The 22,743-nt window shown below is 43.8% G+C and overlaps 1 protein-coding gene across 4 annotated transcripts in view; it reads right to left on the reverse strand.

Annotated features, from left to right (window-relative positions):
• SNX10 (sorting nexin 10) overlaps window positions 1–6,341 on the reverse strand; it is an 88,579-nt gene extending 82,238 nt beyond the window's left edge. For 3 of the 4 annotated variants that reach the window (XM_023225923.2, XM_023225919.2, XM_031936037.1), the window contains exon 1: window positions 6,133–6,341. The gene's annotated coding sequence lies outside the window, so the exon portion shown is untranslated. Of the gene's footprint in view, window positions 1–5,065; window positions 5,176–6,132 lie in introns of those variants that run through there. The other variant, XM_023225922.2, reaches the window with a different exon arrangement.
• Window positions 6,342–22,743: the final 16,402 nt, after the last annotated feature.

Here is a 22,743-nt window from a genome sequence, read left to right on the forward strand (position 1 = left end):
TAAAAAAAAAAAAAAAAAAAAAAAAGAAATTAGGTCTATCAATATTTTCCTTTATGGTTTCTGAGTTGTATTAAACTTGAGGTCTTTCCTACACCAAAGTTATTTCTAAAAACCATCTTCTGGCTAGCCGCGGTGCCTCATGCCTTTAATCCCAGCACTTTGGGAGGCCAAGATGGGTGGATCATGAGGTCAGGAGTTCAAGACCAGCCTGGCCAAGATGGTGAAACCCTGTATCTACTAAAAGTAAAAAAATTAGCCAAGTGTGGTGGTGGGCGCCTCTAACCCCAGCTACTCGGGAGGCTGATGCAGAGAACTTCTTGAATCCAGTAGGCAGAGGTTGCAGTGAGCTGAGATCGTGCCATTGCACTCCAGCTTGGGCGACAGAGCGAGACTCTGTCTCAAAATAACAACAACAAAAAGCTATTTAAAACCATCTTCCATATTTACATATATTTTAATATTTATAATTTTGGTTTTGACATTTAATCTTTAAATGGAATTTACTTTTGTGAATGGTATGAGGCAGGGATCTAATCTTTTCCAAATTGAGAGGCAATTTTCCCAACAGACTTAATAACAGTCCATTCTATCATACCTTCAATTGCTGTCTTTACAATGGAACCATTTGTCGACTTTCTATTCCTAGTCCCAGATGATATGTATTTTCAAAAATTTATTTTAGACATGGGGTCTATGTTGCCCAGGCTTGTCTTGAACTCTTGGCCTCAAGCAATCCTCCACTTCAGCCTCCCAAAGCACTAAGATTACACACGTGAGCCACCGCGTCCTACCTCCAGGTGATATATTTTGATAGCTGGCTGAACAAGCCTCTCCTCAATATTCTTTTCCAAAAATGTATTGCCTGCTAGTACGAATCTATTTTCCAGGTAAGCTTTATTATTATCAGTTTGTAAAATGTACGTCGTGTTAAAAGGCTGGCCTAAACTATTAAAGGTCTCATGACTTCTTAGGTTTTTCTTATTTTTCTTATTATTATTTCTTTTTAGAGTTGGGGTCTCACTCTGTCACCCAGGCTGGAGTATAGTAGTGAGATCATGGCTCACTGCAGCCTCCAGCTCCTAGGCCCAAGTGATCCTCCTACCTCAACCTCTCAAGACGCTAGGACTAAAGGTGTGTGCCACCACACCCAGCTTTTGCCCAAGCTGGTCTCGAAGTCCTGACCTCAAGCAATCCTCCCACCTCAGCATCCTCAGTCACTGAGATTACAGGTGTGAGCCACCATACCCCAACTCTTTTTATCTTCTTTTGTCATTGGAGCATCAACCTTCAGCCAGGCGATGGCTTACTTCCCAGTGAGCCGCATACTATGCAGAAATCTCAAGACATCAGGGAATTTTGGGTTTATTTGTATTTATTTATTTATTTATTTATTTATGAAACAGAGCCTAATTCTGTTGTGCAGGCTGCAGTACAATGGTGCAATCACAGCTCACTGCAGCCTCAACCTCCTGGGCTCAAGCGATCCTCCCACCTCAGCCTCTTGAGGAGCTGGGACTACAGGCATGCGCTACCACACCCGGCCCAGGGAATTTTGTTTGAATTTCTACATCTCTTAGCAAAAACTTTCCAACACAACAATTCTACCAAGAGGTCTGAAAGTCTGCCTGTGCCTCAACCAATGTATGTCTGCAACATTCCTCCTCTTCTCCCCAAACAGCTTTTCTTTTCCTGGCTCACATCTCTCCGAGTTGTATATTCCCATACCAAATCAGAGTAAAGTGGCTCAGCACAGGATCGTATGCCAAACGATGTCGTATTTTGACAGGTACTTCCAGGCAGCTTTGCTGGCCTCATGCATCGGACAATCTGGTGAGAGAGCTGGGGGTCTCTGGCAATTCATAATTTATTGATCTGGCACCCCTTAATCCACAGGGAACTATCAGGCTATAATGGAAAGAATATGAGACTGGAAGTTCAGGGACCTGAGTTTGAGTCCCCTTTTTACCTCTAATTAGCTGTGTAGTTCAGATTAAGTTATTCTGCCTCTCCATTGGGCCTTGGTAGCCTCATTTGTAAAATGAGATTATTAGAATACAATGGTGAGTATGGGGAAAAGAAAGAGAGATCAGCCCGTTACTGTGTCTACATAGAAGGAAGCAGACATAAGAGACTCCATTTTGTTCTGTATTTGAGATGCTGTTAATCTGTGACCCTACCCCCAACCTTGTCCTTGCAAGAGACATGTGCTGTGGTGACTCAAGGTTTAACGGATTTTGGGCTGTGCAGGATGTATCTTTTGCAAGATGGCAAAGATAATTATCAATAAATACTAAGGGAACCCAGAGACCGGTGCCAGCGTGGGTCCTCTGTATGCTGAGCGCCGGTCCCCTGGGCCCACTTTTTCTTTCTCTATACTTTGTCTCTGTGTCTCATTTCTTTTCTCAAGTCTCTCGTTCCACCTAACGAGAAACGCCCACAGGTGTGGAGGGGCAGGCCACCCCTTCATCGAGTAATGACTTTCTTTCCACCATAGGTGACCACTAAAGAATCTGAAGAAAGCTACAGATTCTCTTCCCCAGAATAATGCACTTTTGCAAATGAATATGAAATCAGGTTGGCCGCAGTAGCTCACACCTGTAATCCCAGCACTTTGGGAGGCTGAGGTGGGTAGACTGCTTGAGCTCAGGAGTTCAAAACCAGCCTGGGCAATATGGCAAAACCCCATCTCTACAAAAGTATCAAAAAAAAAAAAAAAAGTAAAAATGAAATCATATATTTGAAAGGGGTTCACAGATCTGATAAAGACTATTTCCCTATCCCCAGAGGCAAAATCACTGAGGCCTAGCACAAGCTTTTAAAAATAACAGAGACTACAATAGAAATACATACAGAACCACAAAGCCTTGAGTAAAGTTGAATCACTTATAGAACTAAAAGCATCTCTTCTGCAGAAACTGGGGGCAAGGAGTAGTTACTTAGGGAAAAATATATGTAAGCATCAACAGAAGTTGCCCTTGATTGAAGCCTGGCTAAGCCCTTTACATTCGCAGGTGGGTGGCTGAGAGTTACTCCTGATTCCAGACCCAGGCTCCTAGTTCAAATTTTGGCTCTAGCATTACTAGTTGTTTGACCTGGGGCTTTGTGCCTCAGTTTCCACATCTGTAAAAAGAAATAAGAAGGGGAGAAAAACAATACCTATCTCAAGGGTTGTTAACGTACTTAGGACACTTGTAACAGGGCCTGCCACACAGTAAGCCCTAGATAACTATTAGCTTATAATAGAAATCTGACACACATTTGTTGGGTAGTTAAAACTGTAAGCTGAGGAGTTTAGAGAAATCATAAATACTTTGATGCCTTAGTTTCCCCAGACGTAAACCGAAGACAATAAAAGAATCTGCTTCATAAGTCTGTTGTGATGCTTAATGAGACTGCCACATAAAAACTCTTCCACAATGCCTGGCCCATAAGTGCTCAATAATGTGACAATGCCTGGAATATAGTAAGTGCTCAATAAATGTCAGCTGTTGTATTAACAGTTCTGGGAGGCAAAGATTACCATCACCCTTTTTTAATTCTGAAAAATAGACAACTCAGAGAGTGTTAAGTGCCCTGCCAACAAAACTATACTTAGAAAAATATTATACCGGCCGGGCGCGGTGGCTCAAGCCTGTAATCCCAGCACTTTGGGAGGCCGAGACGGGCGGATCACGAGGTCAGGAGATCAAGACCATCCTGGCTAACATGGTGAAACCCCGTCTCTACTAAAAATACAAAAAACTAGCCAGGCGAGGTGGCGGGCGCCTGTAGTCCCAGCTACTCGGGAGGCTGAGGCAGGAGAATGGCTAAACCCGGGAGGCGGAGCTTGCAGTGAGCTGAGATCCAGCCACTGCACTCCAGCCTGGGCGACAGAGCAAGACTCCGTCTCAAAAAAAAAAAAAAAGAAAAGAAAAATATTATACCAAGATTTCAACTCAGATAGGTCTGGAATCACAAGTTCTAACCACTATACTGTATACCTTCCTCTTTGAACAGGACTTAGAGAACAGAAGAGCTAATTCATACCTACTAGTTTACTAAGAGAAAGATGTTTGGAGATAACAATGCTAAATTTGGTGGATTCCCCACAGAATCAACCACGAGCTTGGCCAAAAGCCCTTCTCCACCATGCTGGGAAATGAAAATCTGCATAGACTGAACCCTGTTCTCAACCAGTTGTCTGCCTTTCGCCAGGTGGTTGTGAAACCACAGCCCTGTCACCAAAAATGGAAAAAAGAAGTCATTTTCCCCAGTAGCTTAACAAGCAAAATGAAGACTTAAAATTAAAGTAGTGATCCTAGGGCTGAGAAAAGATATCCATTGCTCCAAAGCCAAGCAGAATTGCTTGTAAAACACTAACGTTACTCTTTGATTAACAAACTTTTTTTTTTTTTTAAATGAACGTGCTTATTTCTATTATTTTAGGTTACCTAACTCAGGGGTACTTCCCATTAGTAAAATAAGAGGAAGTGTGTACCAGCCGGTAGGGGAGACTCCCCGGTGGGGCACAGTGTCAGACTAAGCAAGTCCCACTGTCAACACTGATGTCCTCCCCAGTTAAATGGTACTCAAAAGTGAAAATGAAATGGACTGGCAGAAGAAACAGGACGACCAGTCGAGTCCATGCTAACCACTGATGTTTCGCATCTTTTCACAGTTTCTTCTAAATGCATTTTATTTTTGTATTTTTATTAAAAACTTCCCTATCAGTCAATCTCAAGTCTACCCTTCCTTTAAAAATCAGTACTAAAAAACCCCTGTAATCCTAGGCAGGTGGACTGCTTGAGCTCAGGAGTTCTAAACCTGCCTGGGGCAACATGGCAAAACCCTGTCTCTACAAAAAAACACAGACGTTAGCCAGGGTTGTGGTGGCCCGCATCTGTGGTCCCAGCTACTCAGGAGGCTGAGGTGGGAGGATCACTTAAGCCAGGGAGGCGGAGCTTGCAGTGAGCCAAGACCGCACCTCTGCAATCCAGCCTGGGTGACAGAGTAAGACCTTGTCTCAAAAGAAAAAGAAAAAAAGTAAATAATATTAAGAATAATGAAGGTCCAACTATGTACCTACCTTAGGAACAGGCATCCCTGCGAAGTGATGGCAGAGGCAAGGCAGGAGTCCCTGACCTCACCTCCATTCTCTCACTGAGAAGCCCCTGCAGAAGCTGGTCAACTATCCAAGCAGTCCCTGCTTCTTCCCGGTGAAGGCCTCAGCCTCCAGCCCAGCCCCCTCCCGGGAGAGGAGGGGGAGTTTATGCAATCCAAAACCAGTTCCCAGGCCCCAGAGGTAGACGTCTCCGGGGTGGAAGTCAGAAGCCCGCCAGGTTGTAGGCCTGGTTCTGCTCCCATATGGCTGAATGATCCCAGTCACAACACTCGGCCTCCCTCGGCCTTAGCCTCCCTGTCTGTAAAATGAAAGGTTTGATGGAGATCATGTGCAAGCCTCCTCCTCGTTCTAATTTTCTGATACCATCATTTTTAACGTGTCTTGCAGAGATAGAAGCCCTTCCTTTCAGCAGGACATGTTGCTCCCCATTTCATGACGATCCCCCTCAATAATCCGTGTAATGTGAGAAAAGTATGATGCATCGGAACTGAAAAACAGGCTGTAGCTTTCCTGGTCACCAAATCTGATAATCAGTCAATAATACGGGTTTTCCCTCGGGCCTTCTCCCTCAATCCCACAATCCCACGAATAAACCTGCCTACCCCTCCAGATTCCTCAACTCAAAGCTACCCGTTCATGAATTTAAAAAAAAAAAAAAAAAAACCTCCCCACCCCCTTCTACCCGGCCTGTTGTAAGGTGCCACAGCACTTCTTCCGTAATCTAGAATCCACCTCTGCCCCACCCTCTCCCCGGGGTGTCTTTTTAGCCAGGAATCCCTGGATCCACACGCTCCATCTCCCCGCTCTACCAAGCCAGCTGATCATTTCTTCCTGCCCGGCACCCGGCACACCTCGGCAGAAAAGGAGGCGGCGCCTCCACTCCAAGCCCAAGGGACCCAAACCTCTTTCCAACCCGCAACGGTGCGGGCACCTGGGCGCAGCGGGAAGGGCCAGCGCCTCTGGAAAGAAGCGCCGCCATCCCCACAAGGGCGGTGCAGCGGAGGCCCGTCAGCGGGTCTCTTGTCACTTACGGGCGGCTCCTCCGGGCAGAGCAGACCAGGGCCGGGCCGGGCTCGCGGGCAGCGGAGTTTGCTGACTCAAAGGCGCGCGGCGGCGGCGGCAGCGGCGGCGAGCGCTTAGGAGCGCACACGAGCGCAGCCCCGCGCTCCCCGCGCACGTAGCGGCCCCGCGCCCGCGCTCGGCGCCAGCAGTCGGCCTGTGGCCGCGGCGCCTAGTGCTTCTGCCGCTCCCGCGCAGCCCAGCCCAGGTGCGCCCCCGCCCTGTCGAGCTAGCCTCCTGCTTCCTGATACTGAGTTAGGGAGGAAATGCCCCCATTAGCCGGGACGCTGAGGCTGAAGGTGATCCAGCAGCACCCTTCGGAATTCGCCACCTGAGTCACCTTAAGCTTCCTAACCCCGACCCCACAGTTATGGGGAGGATTGCCGATGGGGAGGGGAACGGATAAATAATGTGATAAACAAGAATGGCAGAATGTTCATAGCATCTAGGTGGTGGGCTTATGAGTGTTTATATAAAATTACTTCAATTTTTGTCTGTTTGAAATGTCTCTTAATAAAACCTTTGGGGCCGGGCGCGGTGGCTCAAGCCTGTAATCCCAGCACTTTGGGAAGCCCAGACGGGCGGATCACGAGGTCAGGAGATCAAGACCATCCTGGCTAACATGGTGAAACCCCGTCTCTACTAAAAATACAAAAAATTAGCTGGGCGAGGTGGCGGGCGCCTGTAGTCCCAGCTACTCGGGAGGCTGAGGCAGGAGAATGGCTAAACCCGGGAGGCGGAGCTTGCAGTGAGCCGAGATCCAGCCACTGCACTCCAGCCTGGGCGACAGAGCGAGACTCCGTCTCAAAAAAAAAATAATAAATAATAAAACATTTGGGGGGAAAGCTAATGAGATCTGCCAAGGGACCTGACTGAGGAAAGCATTTCCCAAATGGCACCTGAGACTGGGTCCCCACACCTGTTTGCATGGGAAACCGCAGCCATCACTTAAACTGCTAATAAGTGACTGAATGACACAGAATAATAAACGTAGCCTAATATTTCATTTTCCAAGCATGAATTTTCCCATTAGACACAGCCTGTCGCTGATCATCCTCCAGGGACCATTCCAGGCCCACCTGAAAATGCATCTGTTCACCACACCTACATCAACTCCCTAACAAAACGTATAAATATGCAATGTTGTGTCTTAACATCTTGGATCTTGAAGCTGTATTGCTGAACCCTCAGTCATTGGTATTTAATTTCCTAAAATTGCACCCAAGTGGTGACACACAAGTGAATGCAACCATGATCACTTTTGAAAATCAAATTAGGCCCGTGCGGTGGCTCACGCCTGTAATCCCAGCACTCTGGGAGGCCAAGGCGGGTGGATAACAAGGTCAGGAGATCGAGACTATCCTGGCTAACATGGTGAAACGCCGTCTCTACTAAAAATAGAAAAACTCAGCTGGGCGTGGTGGCACGCGCCTGTAATCCCAGCTACTCAGGAGGCTGAGGCAGGACGATCGCTTGAACCCGGGAGGTGGAGGTTGCAGTGAGCAGAGATCATGCCATTGCACTTCAGCCTGGGTGACAGAGCGAGATTCTGTCTCAAAAAAAAAGAAAGAAAATCAAATTAAAGTGTATTTTTTATATTCTCGTCCCTATGCTCCACAAAGAAAAATATTGAGTAGAAAACAAAATGCAGCGTGTATCTAAGATCCTAAGAGAGTCTGTAAAATTAAAATCTTTCTGAACTTATTGTCAAGAGCATGACTTTACAGCTGTAGACAAAGCAGCAACGACCCCTTGGAGTCTACTGAAAGTCATTTGAATATCTGTTAGAATTATGACCCTATTAAGAATGGTAAATTGCAACCTGAATCCAGGAAACTTAAGTGATGGTCACCTTTTTTAGGTTGTGGCATTTTTATTATACCATCAGTGAGGTTGGGTAAAAACTGAGACTCTACAGTGGTTAAGAAAGCTTGCTGGCCGGACGCGGTGGCTCATGCCTGTAATCCGGCACTTTGGGAGGCCAAGGCGGGCGGATCACGAGGTCAGGAGATGAAGACCATCCCAGCTAACCCGGTGAAACCGCGTCTCTACTAAGAATACAAAAAAAATTAGCCGGGAGTGGTGGCAGGCACCTGTAGTCCCGGCTACTCAGGAGGCTGAGGCAGGAGAATGGTGTGAACCCAGGTGGTGGAGCTTGCAGTGAGCCGAGATCGCGCCACTGCACTCCAGCCTGGGTGACAGAGCGAGACTACGTCTCAAAAAAAAAAGAAAGAAAGAAAGAAAGAAACCTTGCCTGCTGTCCAGGCGTGGTGGCTCACGCCTTTAATCCCAGCACTTTGGGAGGCCGAGGCAGGTGGATCGTCAGGAGCTTGAGACCAGCCTGGCCAACATGGTGAAACCCCCATTTCTACTAAAATACAAAAATTAGCCAGGCATGGTGGTGCATGCCTGTAATCCCAGCTTCTTGGGAGGCTGAGAGAGGAGAATCGCTTACACCAGGAGGCGGAGATTGCCGTGAGCCAGGATCGCGCCAGGATGGCGCTATTGCACTCCAGCCTGGGTGACAGAGTGAGATTCTCAAAAAAAAAAAAAAAAAAAAAAGGAAGGAAGGAAGGAAAGAAAGGAAGGAAGGATGGATGGAAGGAAGGAAGGAAGGAAGGAAGGAAGGAAGGAAGGAAGGAAGGAAGGCCGCCTACTGAAAAGATCACCATAAACATTGCTTTTAAAAACAAACATCAAAATTCTTAATAGATGAGCATTTTAACCCTGGGAAGACTGAAAATTGAGTATGAGATGTGTAAAAGATTCAAGCCTGTAATATTAATATTTTGTTTTAAGGAATCTGGGCATATTTGGAATTCTATGTATGTGTTAATGTGTAAGAGAACTTGGCCTACTGAAGTAACCATTTGCCTTGTACGTTAAGTTTTAAAATGTGTAATTTAATAGCTGGATATGAATGAGTTGAAGATGGTCTTATGAACTTAATAAACAGTATCGGAACACTCACTACAGTTTAAGATTTACCACATTTATAAATTTAATTTATTAGATGTTGAGTTACTTGTTAATCACACAATTAAAGACCTTTACAAGGGAAACAAATATATTAAATTCACGAATGAAGTTTAAAATATCTAGAGGTAATTAAGTTAATGGGATCAAACATTAATCAAATGCCTTTTTGGTTGTTAAAGTTTGCTAGAGTTATAAATGGAATAAGGTTAAGTGTGACATTATAAAATATATATTTGGCCATCATCCCCATTTCCTAGTATAAAACTCTTAAAATCCTTAGAATCTCCAACGTGATGTTTTTTTGTATGCTAATGAGTTGACTGGTGGCTGGCAGCCCCTAAGTAGCTTCAGGAAGGGGCTGGTCACTGGAAAGACCACACCCTGATTAGAGGATCAGTACTTCCAGCCCCATTCCCCAATTTCTGTGGGGTGGGGAACAGCTTAACATTGAGTTGATCACCAATGAACAATGGTTTAATCAATCATGCCTACATAATGAAGCCTCCATAAACACACAAGAGGACAGGGTTCAGAGAGCTTCGGGATAGCTGAACATGTGCAGGTGTATGGAGGGTGGTCCACCTGAGAAGGGCATGGAAGCTCCATGCCCCTTCCCCCATGCCTCCCTCTATGCATCACTTCATCTGTATCCTTTGCACTATCTTTCTGATAAATGTATGTGTTTCCCACAGTTCTGCGAGCCCCTCTAGTAAATTATTTGAACTTAAGGAGGGGGTCATGGGATCCCCAATTTATAGCTGATCAGTCAGAAACACAGGTAAAACAGCCTGGGCGGAGCTTGCAATTGTCATCAGAAGTGGGAGGAGGCAATCTTGTGGGACTGAGCCCTCAACCTGTTGGATGTGACACTGTCTCCAGGTAGGTGGTGTCAGAATTGAACTGGGGTGGGGTGCTGTGGCTCATGCCTGTGATCCTAGCACTTTGGGAGGCCGAGGCGGTTGGATCTCTTGAGGTCAGTAGTTCGAGACCAATCTGGCCAACATGGTGAAACCCCATCTCTACTAAAAATATAAAACTTAGCTGGGCGTGGTGGCCCACACCTGTAATCCCAGCTACTCAGGAGGTGGAGGTGGCAGTGAGCCAAGATTGTGCCACTGCACTCCAGCCTGGGCGACAGTGAGACTCCATCTCAAAACAAAAAAAAAGAGGAATTGAACTGTAGTAGAGAACACCCAGCTGGTGACAGCTGCAGAATTAACTGGTTGCTTGGTGTGTGGGGAGAAACCTCTACACCTTTGGTCACAGAAGCCTTCCATGTTGACTGTGGAGTGAGAGCAGAGGAAAAACTTTTTCCACGCAGTTAGGAAAACTTTAAAAACTAAGGAATAATTATACTCTTAAACTTGTAACTTTAACAAATCAAATATCCTAAAAATAACATCAAAACAATATTTTCTGTGAACAAGAACTACTCTTGGAGGCACACACACACACACACACACAAAAACACATAAACAATTATGACCAGGCCAGGCATGGTGGCTCACGCCTGTAATCTCAGCACTTTGGGAGGCCAAGGAGGACAGATCGCCTGAGGTCAGGAGTTCCGAGACCAACCTAGCCAACATGGTGAAAACCCATCTCTACTAAAAATACAAAAAATTAGCCAGGCATGGTGGCACATACCTGTAATCCCAGCTGCTTGGGAGGCTGAGGCAGGAGAATTGCTTAAACATAGAGGGGGAAGTTTTCAATGAGCCAAGATCACACTACTGCACTCCAGCCTGGGCAACAGAGTGAGACTCTATCTCAAAAACAAAAACAAAAAAACAATTATAACCATTTCTGCCTCTCTTGGTATAATGTCCTTATGCTGGGGAAAGATATTTTATTCCGTGTCTCATGGAATATCTTCTCAGTTCTTTGTATTTAGCGCTGTAATGGGAGCATTTGAGAAACTTTACGTTCTTATATTTGTGGTAGATGTACTACTACACCAGCTTCACAGGGCTGTTGTGGAGTTTAAATGAAATAACCCAGGTAAAGCTCTTGTGCTGAGTAAACAGTAAGTGTTCAGTAAATTTTAGCTGTTATTATAACTTGATCCTCTTCTCCAATCTCTCCTGTCTCCAAGCTAAGTGCACTTAGTTACACACAGTAAGGAAAGCCACCTCCAACCCCTGTCCTTCCTCCATCTCTTAGGAAAATTGCAAAATCCACAGAGTGAAAATGGAAGTTGCCTGGACTTGATGTTAAGAAATTATAATTAACTGATAATATACTTAACATTGTATTCAAAAACACTTTACATTTACATGAATGGTTCTGCCTTCTTGGGAAACACTGCCACAGGAAATATTTGCGATGTAGGGAAGATGGTTTTTATCTTTCATCAAACAACTAATAATGGGATATAAGAAAAAATTTAAACAAATGACAGTTTGGATTTTGATTTCTGATACTGTGATTATAATTACTGTTTTTTCAAAACAATGAAATACAGATTAATGGTGAATAAAATAACCACTCTTAAATATCAATCTTATACAGTTTTTCAAAATATTTAACCTATGCACACCTCTCCAAAAAAGACTAGAAAAACGTTTTGAGCGACCTTACCTGTTTGTAATGTTATGCCCAGACCGTTTGTTCCCCAAAGAAGACCACCAGAGTCCAGAGTCAAAGCCAAGCGGCAAGGATCTTTTACTGCAAGTTCGAACTTGGTCCCTCCATTCCACAGCAGATAAGAGGGCCTTGAACAATGCGTGTGCTCGCTTTTTATAGCCTGATGTAAACACGACTTGTAAGGTTACAGAGGAACAAGGGAATTCTTTTAGGTTACAGCATTACAATTGGTTAACATATTAAGTTATACATTTAGCAGTTTTCTATTGGTTCCCGCGCTTTCAGTAAAACCACAAACGGCTGTGTCCTTATCAGAGATTTTTTCAGGTGGTGTTTTGTTTAAAGTTGAGATATATGGTGGGACGTGTTTGCACTGGGCCCAGGAAATTGAGAGATACATGGTGTTTGCACTGGGCCCAGGAAATTGAGAGATATATGGTGTTTGCACTGGGCCCAGGAAATTGAGAGATATATGGTGTTTGTGTTGAGCCCAGGGCTGAGGAATGTGTCTGATTTCTTTCGGTAAGACGAAGGGGTTTAACTTCTCATCCATCCACCCACCTCCTTATTCTTGTTAGTGGACTACTCTTCTCCCAGTTAACACCTCAAACGCGCTAACTTTGGCACTTGCTTTGACCCAATCCCTTCCTGTGATCTACTCAGGTCCAAGATCCATACATTTCATCTTGGCCAGATCATGGTGGAACTCACCTTCTGTGTTCTACTCTCTCAACTCTCAGAATCCTACAGTAGCCTCTCTACAGTGATCCAATTTACTGGTTTTTCAAACGCCTTTAGCAACGGAACCCTTTTTTCAAAATAACTCCATTTATAAAACAAAGAAAAACACAATTCCATTACTATACATTTATTTGATGAATTCAATTTTGTAGCATTTGCTAATTATAAAGAAATCAATGACCATCGGAAGCTGTTTTGTTGACCACCAAGATTTGAAATTAGGGATTTGTGAAAGATCGTTGGAATCTCCTATCAGTGTCAGCATCCCATTTTTCCCCTCTATTTGATTGCTCAATATTAACAAGATTCCAATCTACTCAGAAAAATATTTGCAAATGGAAACAATTCAGACATTTGAAAAAGGAGTAGAAGAAATTTTTGTTTCAAAGTTGAAGTACTAAGGGCATCTCACATCCTCACATTTTATCACTTACAGAAGTTGCAAGTAAGAAGACCAATCCTTACTGTAAATGCTAAAGTATCTATAACAGGAATTATCACCACATGACTTGCTATATGTTCATATGGCTTTACATAACTGACAGGAGCACACACCCAAGCAGAGGTAGGCACGTTGCCCAGTATTACCCAGAACCACCAAGGGATGCTCTGCAGTGATGTCTTGCTCATTCTGCTCTACCAAAGTAACTTCACTCCTGGGAAAGAGAAAACAAAAACGAAAAAGCCCTTGCATTATCAAAAGCTACATTTTAAGGCCTGACGCGGTGGCTCATGCCCATAATCCCAGCGCTTTGGAAGGCTGAGGCGGGCAGATCACTTGAGTTCAGGAGTTCAAGACCAGCCTGGCCAACATGGTGAACCCCCATCTTTACTGAAAAATACAAAAATTAGCCAGGTGTGGTGGTGCACACCTATAGTCCCTGCTACTGGGGCAGCTGAGGCAAGAGACTCACTTGAACCCGTGAGGCAGAGGTTGCAGTGAGCTGAGATCAGTTCCTGCATTCCAGCCTGGACGAGAGTGTGACTCCATCTCAAAAAAAAAAAAGAAAGAAAGAAAGAAAAAGAAAAGAAAAAAAAAAGCTGCATTTTAAAAGCATTGGTTTCAATGGTGAATTTTATTTTATTATTATGAACTAAAAATAAATTGGTTGATTAAAACTGACAAAAAACGAAACAAACCTTTAGCTATTACTGAGCATATCAAACATAAACCCATTCCCAATCATCTAATTTTTAAGCCTTTGATATAAATGGCAGTATGGTATAATTGGCACCAACCCTCAATCAAACAACAAGAAACCAGTAGAGAAGCCATCTTCTGAGGAGCTGGGGTTTTTTGTTTGGGGTGGGTTTGGTTTTCTTTAGTGCTCTGCATGTGCTATGTAGTCTTTAGTACCTGTACACGTGGTACTAGTTCTGGATATTGGGTGCTTTATAGTCTATAACCATGTGGAGGTAGTAGAGTACAGTGGTTAAGGCTCAGGCTCCAGCGCCGAAAAGCTTCCTTCTAATCCCCAAATTCTTTAGGCGAGTTACTTCATGTCTCTAAGCCTCAGTTTTCTCATCTGTGAAATAGTACCTATCCAACAGGGTTATCATTAGGAAATAATAGATATAAATTACGAATATAAATTACTAACTCCAGGACTGCAACAGAGTAGGAAAGAGCTTCATAAACATGATTTTGATGTTGTTGTTTTTAGTGCACATCTCATCTTTCCTAAATAAATAGTCTCATAATATCCAAATCTCATTATGACAACTTTTGCAGAAGAAAGTATGCTTATACTTGTTTATACAATTTTCTGTGAATGGACAGAGACAGGACTAAATTTTTTTTAACAACCAACCTATGTATATGTATGAAATTCCTCTGAAAGGATAAACTTTGGTGAGGAGAAATAACGAAGTGGGGGCAAACATGAGAGGAAGATTGCCTTTTAATCTATATCCTTTTGAACCATTCAAATATTATGTAGAGTGCATTCAACAGTGTATAAACAGGCCAGGAGTGGTGGCTCATGCCTGTAATCCCAGCACTTTGGGAGGCCAAGGTCGGAGGCCTGAACTTAGGAATCCAAGGCTAGCTTGGGCAACATAGTAAGACCTTATCTCTGCAAAAAATAAATTAAAAAAAAAAAATAGCCAAGCACAGTGGTGCACACCTGTGGTCGTAGCTTCTCAGGAGGCTGAGTTGAGAGGATTGCTTGAACCCAGGAGTCAGAGGCTGCAGTGAGCTGTGATCATGCTACTGCACTCCAGCCTGGGTGACAGAGTACTAGTAGATCATGCTACTGCACTCCAGACCCTCTTTTTTTTAAGACAGGGTCTTTTTCTCTGTCACTCAGACTAGAGTGCAGTGGCACAATTATGGCTCACTGCAACCTTGACCCCTCCCAGGCTCAAGTGATCCTCCCACGTTAGTCAAAAATAATAATAATATATATACACACACACACACAAAAAACCTATATATATATTTATATATATATATATATATATGCTATAAATACATAAATATATTTTGTATATATTTATAAGATATATAAATATATTTATGTACATATTTATAAGATATATATTTTTCTATATATTTATACAGAAAATAGAGTATAGTGAATAAATATTTATAAATATTTTATTTATATACATAAATATATATATCTACATACACAAAGAGACAAGCACTGAAGGTATTGTAGGGGCAGCAAAACTCCACCTCTGTCCTCTTTTAGCCTGGGCTGGAGCATTAAATTAACATAAGACAGATTAACAGGAGAAAAGCATGCAAGTTTATTTAATACAAGTTTTAAATGGTATGGGAGCCCCTATAAGGAAATGAAGACCCAGAAGCAGTTAGAGTTATTTTAACAAGGTCTGTACAGAAGTTTCTCAGTCTCAACTTTCCATCCTTGATAAGAATGCTGTGGGCGTGGCCGGGCACAGTGGCTCACACCTGTGGTCCCAGCACTTTGGGAGGCTGAGGCAGGCGGATCATGAGGTCAGGAGATCAAGACGATCCTGGCTAACACGAAGAAACCTCCTCTCTACTAAAAATACAAACAAATTAGCTGGGTGTGGTGGCGGGCACCTGTAGACTCAGACACTTGGGAGGCTGAGGCAGGAGAATGGTGTGAACCCAAGATGCAGAGCTTGCAGTGAGCCAAGATCATGCCACTGCACTCCAGCCTGGGTGACAGAGGAAGACTCCATCTCAAAAAAAAAAAAAAAGAATGCTATGGGGGTTTTAGGGGGTTTGTTTGTTTGTTTGTTTAGAGACAAGATCTTGCTGTGTTCCCCAGGCTGGACTCAAACGATCCTCCCACCTCAGCCTCCCAAAAAGATACTGCATCTTTCACATGAGAATTTCATCTCCTGCTTTTAAGAAACAGAATGAAGGTCACATTCTTTTTTTCTTTTTTTTTTTTTTTTAAAGACAGGGTCTTTTTCTCTGTCACTCAGACTAGAGTGCAGTGGCACAATTATGGCTCACTGCAACCTTGACCCCTCCCAGGCTCAAGTGATCCTCCCACGTTAGTCTCCCAAGTTGCTGGGACTACAGGCACAAACCACCATGCCTGGATAATTTTGTTTTGTTTTGTTTTGAGACAGAGTCTTGATCTGTTGCCCAGGCTGGAGTGCAATGGTGCAATCTCAGCTCACTGCAACCTCCGCCTCCCAGGTTCAAGTGATTCTCCTGCCTCAGCCTCCCGAGTAGCTGGGATTACAGGTGCCTGCCACCACGCCCAGCTAATTTTTGTATTTTTAGTAGAGACAGGGTTTCACCATGTTGGCCAGGCTGGTCTTGAACTCCTGATCTCAAGTGACCATCCTGCCTCAGCCTCCTAAAGTGCTGGGATTAAAGGCGTGAGCCACGGCGCCCGGCCTTTTTTTTTTTTTTCTTTTTGTAGCGATAAAGTCTTGCCATGTGTTGCCCTGGCTGGTCTTGAACTCCTGAGTTCAAATGATCCTCCAGCCTCTACCTCCCAAAGTGCTTGGATTAATTACAGGCATGAGCCACCACACCCAGCCAGGGGTGTCATATTCTTAACCCCTTCAATATAAATAGACAACTCACAAAAGAGACAGTACCAATAACTAATAAACATATAAGGAAAATCCATTTCTCAACAGTTTAGTAAAAAAAAAAAAAATTGAGACAGGGTCTCACTGTGTCTCTGTTGCCCGGGCTGTAATGCAGTGGTGTGATGATGGCTCGCTGCAACCTCAACCTCCCAGGTTCCGGTGACTCTCCCATGTGTCTCCTGGGTAGCTGGAACTACAGGTGCACCCCACCACACCTGGCTAATTTTTTGGATTTTTCATAGAGATGGGGTTTTACCATGTTGCCCAGGCTAATCTTAAACTCCTAGGCTCAAGCAGTCTGCTCACTTCAGCCTCCCAAAATGCCAAGATTACAGTGTGAGCCACTGACTCCAGCCCAAAAAATTTGTTTTAACTTTTATTTTTTATTTTTTTATAGAGATAGAGTCTCACTATGTTGCCCAGGCTGGTCTCAAACCCCTGGCTTCAAGCAATCTTTCCACTTCAGCCTCCCAAAGCACTGGCATTACAGGCATGAGCCACCACACCCAGCCAAGTCAAAAAATTTTTGCATTGAGAATATCACATATTGACAACAGAGAGTTTCATGCTTTGCTCATGAGAGTATAAATTGGAAAATGAGACAAAATCTCGCTCTGTCACCTAGCCTGGAGTGCAATGGTGTGATCTCGACCCACTGCAACCTCCACCTTCCAGGTTCAAGCGATTCTCCTGCCTCAGCCGCCCAAGTAGCTGGGATTACAGGCATGGGCCACCATGCCCAGTTAATTTTTGTATTTTTAGTAGAGACAGGGATTCGCCATGTAGGCCAGGCTGGTCTTGAACACCTGACCTCAGGTGATCTGCCTGCCTCAGCCTCCAAAAGTGCTGGGATTACAAATGTGAGGCACTGTGCCCAGCCTGGAAAAGCAATTTTAGAGAGAAATTTAGCAATGCCTACTGAAAGGACAGGCAAGCCCCAAAATTGGGGCTTAGCCTGGGAGGGTTCTTGGCTTTACCCAGGAAAGAATTCAAGGATGAGCTGGTGGTGTTAAATAGCAACTTTTATTGAAGCAGCAGTGTACAGCAAGCAGCAGCAGAGGTACTGCAGTTGTGGAGCAGGGTTACCCCATAGGCAGTGTGCCCAGAATAGCAGCTCAGAGGTAGTTCAGCAGTCACAGTTATACCCGCTTCTAATTACATGCAAATTAAGGGGGAGTTGGTGCAGAAATTTCTAGGAAAAGCATGGTAACTTGCTATGGAAGTCATTGCTATGGAAAGGGATGGTAACTTCTGAGTGTTGCCATGGCAATGGTAAACTGACATGGCACACTGGTGGGCATATCTTATGGAAAGCTGCTTCCACCCTGGCCCTGTTTAAGCTAGTCCTCAATTTGGTCTGGTGTCCAAGCCCTTCCTCCAGAGTTGAGTCCCACCTCCTACCTCACTATCAAAACTAAACTCATATGTGCCTTATGGCCCAGCAATATTACCTCAGTATCTCTCCTACAGAAACCCTCACACATGTGCCTGAGACAATAGGTACAAGGGTGGACACTGCAGCATAGTGGGCAACAGCAAAAAACTGGAAGCAAGTTAAATGTTCACCAATACGGAAATGTTTAAATAATCCATAGTATATTCATAGTGTGGAATATTATACATCAGATTTTAAAATTAGCAAGGGCTAGCTGTTCAACACACATAGAAGCCGATATGACATTGACTTTTGAGAAAAGAAAAAGCTTCATTGCAGCTTGACTGGCAAGGAGACAGGAGTCAATTCTCAAATCTCTCTCTCAAGCTGGGGTCTGGGGCAGGTTTTACGGGCAAAGGGGAACAATGGAGGATATAGGAAGATGACATAAGGTGTGACCTGATTGGGTTCATGCGAAGAAGCAGTGGTCTGGTGAGATCATGCAGTGAGGTGATGTTGGGTCCTCAGCTTTTAGAAAAGTCCATACTCCAACCAAACAGGGCAACCCTTGCTTTTTAATCTGGTCTCTGTTGCTTGGTCCAAGCACTTAAATTCTGCCTGTGGTTGGCTTTTTCATTCCAGTTGGCTCTGAGGTCAGGACCTGGGCCTGCTTGATTCTTCTGGCCATACTCAGGTTAGGTGACTTGCAACCTGGGGGTCCTTAGGAGCTGAAAAACAACTCATCATTTTGTTACATTTGTGGCTGACAAAGTTGAACCAGATGGTACAGTTCCAGGGTTACATATGGTTACATTGAAAGATCTTTAAGGCATACTGAGAAAGGCGAGATAGAAAATATAGTGTGCTACTTGTTAAGGGTGCAGGGTCTTTACTGCAAATTGTCAGGTTCTTGGCGTTTTGAACAGAGAATTGGACAAAATGCACAGCAAAGCAAGGAAAGCAGAGATTTATTGGAAATGAAAGTACATGTCACAGGGTAGGAGTAGCTGGAGCAGTGACTCAAGGGCCCTCATTGCGGGATCTTCTGGGGTCCAAATACCCTCCAGAGGTTTTCCATTGGCCATTTGGTGGATACCTCATGCAAATAAAGTAGTGGCCAATGATCAGTCTGATTGGTTGCAAAAAGCAACCAATCAAAGGCTAAAGTGAAATTACAAAGTTACACTCCTATGCAAACATCTCATTGGTTGCACAAAGCAACCAACCAGAGGTACCTTCAATTTTCCATCTGCCAGGCAGAAAGTGGGGGGCAGGGGCGGTTTGCAAAGGGAGTAGCCTTTGGTCCTTTTGATACTTAAGTGTTGAAAGTTGGGGTTTTTCTTTTTAGTTCTAGAAAGTCAGCATGAATTGGCCTTAGGTTCCCTGCCTCCAGACCCTATTTTGCCCCACTACTGTTTATATTTTTAAAGTTTTTTTTTTCATTTATTTATTTACCTATTATTTTATTTTGTTTCTATTTTTTTTTTGGTAGAGATGGTGGCATCTCACTACATTGCCCTGCTGGTCTCGAACTCCTGGCCTCGTGATCTTCCTGCCTCAGCCTCTCTAAAGTTTTAAAATAATAAAACTTCTATTTTTCTATGTACATATGTTTATGTTATGTGAATATATGGTCTAGAAGGACAACTTCAAACTTTTATAAGAGATTACCTCTGGGGAGAGGAATGATCCAACATAGCTGGTAGCCTATATAATACCTTTGTGATAATTTTTTAACAGTTACCTTTCTTCCAGACAATTTACTGCCATCTGCTGGAAAATTATCATTTTAAAATGTCAAATGTACTACCCTGTGAATAGTGACCCCTAGGGTTGCTCATGGCACAACTTGCACACAGTCTGTGACTTTAGAGGATGTTCCTTGAGACTGAGATCAAGTTTTATTCTGAGGTCTATACAAAATAGGTCAATTTGACCACATGGATGAACACTAGCTTTCAATGTGTTAAAATTTATTTTGTAACATTTCTACGTACAAAAGCAGCTAAGTTTTGGAGAGGTGAGTATCATGGGTTAAATTGTGGGTTATGTCACTAGCAAAATCAGAGACTCACTACTTCCAAGTGCAGGGAGGATTGAGCAGCAACAACTGGGTACTAAACAAGACAAGTTACCTCTCAGGTCCTTCCTTTCGAATAGCAGGAATGCAGTATATTCTTGCATAATAAAGTATTTCTCAGTACCCGGTGTCCGTTTTCTTCATGTTTCAAATCATGTTTTGGAGGGAGGAAGAATTGGTAAAGTAGTTGCAGCAATTGCTTCTGGCAGTTTACAATATTTTTGAAATATTAAGCAATTCAAATTACCATTCAATTTCTACATATGTGAGTTTAGACATAACACCAGTGAAATGTGATACTGATTTTTATATTGTTAAAGCAAAATAAATATGGCCTGAGAAGGACTCTGTCTTTTTTTTTTTTTTTTTTTGAGACAGAGTTTTGCTCTTCTCACCCAGGCTGGAGTGCAGTGGTGCGATCTCAGCTCACTACAACCTCCACCTCCCCGGTTCAAGCAATTTTCCTGCCTCAGCCTCCCGAGTAGCTGGGATTATAGGCACCCGCCAGCACACCTGGCCAATTTTTGTATTTTTAGTAGAGACAGGTTTCACCATGTTGGCCAGGCTGGTCTCTAACTCCTGACCTCAGGTGATCTACCCACCTCAGCCTCCCAAAGTGCTGGGATTACAAGCGTGAGCCACTATGCTTTGCCAGGACTCTACTTCTATATTTGAGTCCTTATGGACACACCATAACCTACCTTAATAGGTAGACAAGATTGAAAACCTAACTTAGCAGTACGCACCTGTAACAATATAGCTGAGTCTTGGCCAGTCCCAGCACCTGTACTTTAAACTACTCATCGCTGTTGAGTGTTCAAACTATGTTTAAATAAGGCAAATGCCAAGCTGTAACCAATTCAGCTGTTTCTGTACCTCACCTCCAATTTGTGTGCATCACTTTCCTTTTTTGTCTATAAATTTGTTCTGACCACAAGGCATCCCTGGAGTCTCTGAATCTGCTATGACTCTGGGGGCTGCCCAATTCGCAAATCATCCATTGCTCAATTAAACTCCTTTAAATTTAATTCAGCTGAAGTTTTTTTTTTTTTAACAATGTTCAAATTGTGAATAATTTTATTTGTATGAAAATATAAGGGCAAAAAGAAAACTTCCTCTTCATCCTTAGAAAGTTCACTGAAAACTCAACTCACAAAAAACAATTAGGCCAGGTGTGGTGACTCACACCTATCATGCTAGCACTTTGGGAGGCTGAGGTGGGAGGATCCCTTCAGGCCAGGAGTTCAAGGCCAGCTTGGGCAACATAGTGAGCCCTCTTCTCTACAAGAAATTTTTTAAAATTTTCCAGGCTTGGTGGCACATGCCTTGGTCCCAGCTACTCAGGAGGCTGAAGCAGAAGAGCCCAGGAGTTTGAGGTTACAGTGAGCTATGACCATACCACTGCACGCCAGCTTAGGCAACAAAGTGTTTATTATTGTTATTTTTATTTTTTCAGACCCCAGTGTGTCCAGAGTTGGTTCCTTCCAGAGGGTTCATGGTCTCACTGACTTCAACAATGAAGCCACAGGCCGGTCGCGGGGGCTCATGCCTATAATCTCTGCACTTGGGGAGGCCGAGGCAGGCGGATCACCTGAGGTTGGGAGTTCGAGATCAGCTTGACCAACATGGAGAAACCCTGTCTCTACTAAAAATAAAAAATTAGCTGGGTGTGGTGCTGCATGCCTGTAATCCCAACTACTCGGGAAGGTGAGGCAGGATAACTGCATGAACCCAGGAGGCAGAAGTTGCAGTGAGCCGAGATCGTGCCATTGCACTCCAGCCTGGGCAACAAGAGTGAAACTCCATCTCAAAAAACAAAAAAAAGAATGAAGCTGTGGACCTTCATGATGAGTGTTACAGCTCTTAAAAATGGCACAGTCCGAAAGAGTGAGCTGTAGCAAGGCTTATTATGAAAAGCTAAAGAACAAAGCTTCTACAGCATGGAAGAGGACCCAAGCAGGTTGCCACTGCTGGCTTGGTGGGGGAGAGGGGGGGGGGGCGGTTTTATTCCCTTATTGGCCTCGCCCATGTTCCATTTCTGTCCTATCAGAGTGCCCTTTTTTCAATCCTCCCTGTGATTGGCTACTTTTAGAATCCTGCTGATTGGTGCATTTTACAGAGTGCTGATTGGTGCGTTTTACAGAGCTCTGATTGGTGCATTTTACAATCCTCTTGCTAGCTACAGAGCACTGATTGGTGTGTTTTACAATCCTCTTGTAAGACAGAAAAGTTCTCCAAGTTCCCACTAGACCCAGGAAGTCCAGCTGTCTTCACCTCTCACCAGCTCTTAAAAAAAAAAAAAAAAAAAGGCAGAAATTGGAGTAAAGGCATACAAATGTATTATTGTATATACAGGTGAGAATCACAAAGCGATTGCCTAGTATCCCAATGGGGCCCAAATACTTATATAGCTTTCTTCTTCTTCTTTTTTTTTTTTTTTTTTTTTTTTTTTTTTGAGACAGAGTCTGGCTGTGTCACCTAGGCTGGAGGGCAGTGGCATGATATCCGCAACCTCCATCTTCTGGGTTCGAACAATTATCCCTGGCTCAGCCTCCCAAGTAGCTGGGATTACAGGTGCCCGCCACTACACTGGGCTAATTTTTGTATTTTTATTAGAGACGGGGTTTTGCCATATTGGCCAGGCTGCTCTCAAACTTCTGACCTCAGGTGATCCACCCGCCTGGGCATCCCAAAGTGCTGGGATTACAGCCATGAGCCACCTCGCCCAGCCTTATATAGCCTTATTTTTAGAAGGGAATGAGGAGATGGAAAAGT

Source organism: Piliocolobus tephrosceles, chromosome 8 (assembly GCF_002776525.5).
Source record: "Piliocolobus tephrosceles isolate RC106 chromosome 8, ASM277652v3, whole genome shotgun sequence".
Taxonomy (NCBI): Eukaryota; Metazoa; Chordata; class Mammalia; order Primates; family Cercopithecidae; genus Piliocolobus; species Piliocolobus tephrosceles.